This window comes from Micropterus dolomieu, linkage group LG20 (genome assembly GCF_021292245.1).
Source record: "Micropterus dolomieu isolate WLL.071019.BEF.003 ecotype Adirondacks linkage group LG20, ASM2129224v1, whole genome shotgun sequence".
NCBI classification, from domain to species: domain Eukaryota; kingdom Metazoa; phylum Chordata; class Actinopteri; order Centrarchiformes; family Centrarchidae; genus Micropterus; species Micropterus dolomieu.
The window spans coordinates 13,864,371-13,869,049 of record NC_060169.1 but is presented as its reverse complement, the minus strand read 5'-3'; positions in this window follow the sequence as shown (position 1 = coordinate 13,869,049).

Sequence of the window (4,679 nt, the reverse complement as noted above, 5' to 3'; positions counted from 1 at the left end):
TTATTATTGTTATTATAATCATTAACATTACGATGGTTACCATTAACACTATTATAAATATCTGTACCATTTTTCATTTAGTCTATAGCAACATCACCTTCACTGTCTGTACCTCTGTGTGTATATTGTGTAGGCTGCCTCCCTCCCCTCTCTCTCTCCTTACATCTCTCTCTCTCTCTCTCTCTCTCACCCCAACCGGTCGAGGCAGATGGCCGCCCACCCTGAGCCATGGTTCTGCTCGAGGTTTCTGCCTCTTAAAAGGAAGTTTTTCCTTGCCTCTGTCGCCTAGTGCTTGCTCTTGGTGGGAACTGTTGGGCTTCTGTAAATAACATCACAGAGTACGGTCTAGACCTGCTCTTTTATGAAAAGCGCTGTGAGATAACTGTTGTTGTGATTTGGCGCTATATAAATAAAATTGAATTGAATTGAAAATTGAATTATTTTGAAGGCAACAACATGGTGCAAGATGAGAGAAGTGTGTCAGAAGTTAGCAAACAGAGAGCAATGGACTTCACATGACAGTATTCACAACTTGGATTAATTTTTATGAAAAGCTGTTTTGATTCTGTTGATTGGTGGAGCCTTACAGACAAATGGAGTATAAATAATCATGGGATGGACACATTCAGACTTAAGGAGCAGACTTAACGAGGCTTTCAAAGGTAACGTGAATCGACACTTTTCTTTTTGTTTTCATCGCTTGTACCATGCTTCCATCACTGGTAAATCTATAAGATTAAGATTATTAAATTAACTGAATGATTGAATTGTGGAGAATCTCACCGATCTAATGATTTGTAGTATGTTCATATTGACATATTGATCATACATTTAAACATTAATATTTGTAGGCCCATTAATGATCTAAGCAGCTTAGAACGTATTTCTGTGAGATCAGGTTGGCTTAGAAGCAGCTAAAGCGGGCAACCCGGCGGGGTTTAAGAGGTTTTATACATCCAAGAACTTAATATATTAACTTATATAAAAACCAGACCATGCGTTTAATGGAGACCTGTGTTTATTTGTCAAAATTTGTTCCCACACCAGGTCAGTAAAAGAGGTAGGGGTTATTTGGGACTCAGCTATTAACTGTTTTACGTTATTAATATTCGTTCAAAGTCAAGCTGCATGTTGTTTTTGATTTTGTTGAGTCTAAAGCCTGTTGAAGGGGTTTTGTGAGTCTTGGGTTGGATGTACAACATATGTCCATTGTCACACACTATTTGTAACCAATGCAATGCCTGCAGGACTGAAAACGGTTATTAGTTGCCTAGTGTAAGAAGACTAACCTAATCTACTCTAATATACAATCAAACATTTTGCCTCAGCTTATGTATACTTGCCTATAAGTACCTCTTCTCTTTATCCCTGTCAGAGCATTTTAACTAGAAAAAAATCACAGTGACATAGCCACCCATAGTTTATTATGAATGCCTGGCGGTTTGTGCCTTCTGTGCATTCATCTGCTATACAAACATCCCTCCTCCAAGTGTCTGTTCTCTAAAACTGGGTGAGTGGTGTCAGGGAAGAGGGGGCCTGGATTGATGTTGTCAGGACGTAACCAGGCTTTTATGTTAATTCATCTACAGGCAATCGTGGTAGAAACCAGCACAAGTTAGCCGGAGGTGGAGTGGCTGTGGGTGTGAAGATCATGGACATAGATAAGTAAGAGATTCTGTAGACTAAATCATTATTACACTTAAAGGCAGGGTAGGTAAGTTTGAGAAACTAGCAAGAAACTGCTGGATTTTGAAAGTATCCAACAGAGAAACTCCCACCCCCTCTCTTCTGGGCTCCTTCCAAAGCCACCCCCCCAAAACACATGAATGCGCGCTGCCGACACCGCAGGAGGACGAGCAGAGCGTGACGAGCGGAGAGGAGCGCAGTGCAGCGGCTCACATCAGGGGTAAGAAAACATCTAATTTTATCATTATGAAAATAAACAACTAACCCGGCTGTTAGTACTCACTATCAAGCTAGCATGTTATTATTGGATAGGTTTAAAAAGACCGAGTTTTAATCAGTAACGAGCTTCCTAGATAACTGTTAGCAACAGATAGCTGTGCTAACAGCTGCGGTAACATTGGGCAAAGCTAAAAACAGGCTGATACACATTTTCTGGTTACCATCAGTTACAATACACGAATGTGAATTTTGTGTTAGACTCATAACATGTACGTTGTTTTGCATGTTAGAGCTTCCACAGTAACAGCATTATTGTCTCCGATGAGGACTGGACTCCAGAGCCAAGCACAGACCGGGACAGGCCCGGGGTCGAGGCGAAGCAGAGAAGGGAGGGCTGCCGGGGTCCGAGGAAGAAGAGGCAGGACGGGGAGGACGAGGTGCAAGCTAAGCAGCACATATTCTAGGAGCTGCATCGAGCTTCAGACTCTAACAACGGCATATGAACAGGTATATATATATATATATATATATATATATATACATATATATTTTAATATTATCTCCCAGTGTACTCCCAAAGCCCTTTGACTGTCAAAAATAAAGTGCTTTATAAATGTAATCCACTATTGTTATTACTTTTTTTATTATTGTTTACTGATTACAACAACTAACTACAGCTCTGCTTCAGCCATTGGCTCTTCTGTGTCATGTACATTGACGTGGTGTGTAATGTGGACACAGAAGTCCTGTTCAATAAAAATATCTGATCATGTTGATAAATGTTCTGTCCTATTACACCGATCTTTCCGATTTGGGGTTCTAACAACTATATATTCCTTTACAGGCCAGAATCTGAGGACTGTGGACAACATCCAGACTACAGTGTTTCCATGCACCACACAAGGCTGACCTTCCAGACCCAGGACAGAGTAACAGACAGTTCAGTCAGGCAGCATACAGACAGTTTATAGTGTGGCAGTGTGAAGCACTAGGACGGGCTCACAGAGTCGTGATACTGAGTTGGAGTTTCTGGAAGATATGCAACTGTTATCCTGATCCACTAGGACAATACAGAGGTTTAATCCTAGCAGGGTGTAAGATGTAATGTCACTAACAGATACACAAATAATTTCCTCCACTGTGTGAATGAATACCTGTACATTGTTTTCTTTTTATGCCCAGGAGGGTAGAGAAAATACAAAGATATTTTACCCTGTTCTGGATAATATTTTCATTCTTTTTTAAATAAAACATTGAAAATGATAAATGCCTTTTCTTTACACTTGTAGCATAAACAATCAAGCAACTACATTTGTGTCTTATGTCTGAAATAATGAGATCCAAATGTGGTATAACACTTGTTTATTGTTATCATATACTATTAAAACTACAACCTATATCACAAATCATTTTAAACATCATTAAAAGTAACTATATACAGGAAGAGACAAGGTGTATCAAGAGGTATGTTGACTGATTATGAAGACAGTTCAGACTTTACTCGTAGCATCGTATCGCTGCTGTGGAGATGATATAATATATCACAGTCACCTCTCTGACATGATTACCACATTTCAAAACCAACCATATTACTTTTTGTTTTATATTTTGCTGTATCTAGCAACATAGTTGGGGCAGGGACACCTGACTGAACCCCATGTTGACGGGGATCATCAGGTCTCCTGGTTCTGCTTCTAGGCATCTCCTCAGTAGTAGACAACCGGAGGAGGAGGAGGATGGCACTCTGGAGGTCTGCGATGTAACTGTAGTCCTTCTCCACCTTCAATGAGTACAAGCTCCACTTCCTGGACTTTTTGTTGTACACCTTGCTTTACCTGATAATACAGAAAGGAGGATCAGCTTAGTGAAAAGTTTCTAACACCTGACATTGTTCTCTTATAGAGTAATTAGCATTTCCACATAAAAGGCAATCAATAACAACAATAAATCAGCACCATCTATCTGTATTCCACATACTGTTTAATATTTTTTGACTCATCACTTATAAATGTATTGAATAAAATGCACCAGAGTACTCATAATGCAACATACTGAACTGTGTCATCAGCTTTTCTCCTAGCTGGTCTGTGGACACGGTGGTTGTAATCCAGGCCAGCCAGCGTGGTCCGATCAGCACTGGTGAGAAGTACAGGGCCATGAAAGACTCCAAATCTGCAGGTGACTTGAGGGCACAGTAGAAATAAAACATGCAGGAATTTTTACTTCTGGTAAAATAAGTAATGGCATAACACCCATTACAGTAAAAGGTTTTCACACAGTAGGTTTAGCTACGACCAATGTTAAACTATATTATAGGTACAGTGGGTACGGAAAGTATTCAGACCCCTTTAAATTTTTCACTCTTTGTTTCATCGCAGCCATTTTCCAAAAATCAAAAAAGTTCATTTTATTTCTCAGTAATGTACACTCAGCACCCCATCTTGAGAGAAAAAAACAGAAATGTAGAAATTTTTGCAAATTTATTAAAAAAGAAAAACTGAAATATCACATGGTCATAAGTATTCAGACCCTTTGCCGTGACACTCATATTTAACTCAGGTGCTGTCTATTTCTTCTGATCATCCTTGAGATGGTTCTACACCTTCATTTGAGTCCAGCTGTGTTTGATTATACTGATTGGACTTGATTAGGAAAGCCACACACCTGTCTATATAAGACCTTACAGCTCACAGTGCATGTCAGAGCAAATGAGAATCATGAGGTCAAAGGAACTGCCTGAAGAGCTCAGAGACAGAATTGTGGCAAGGCACAGA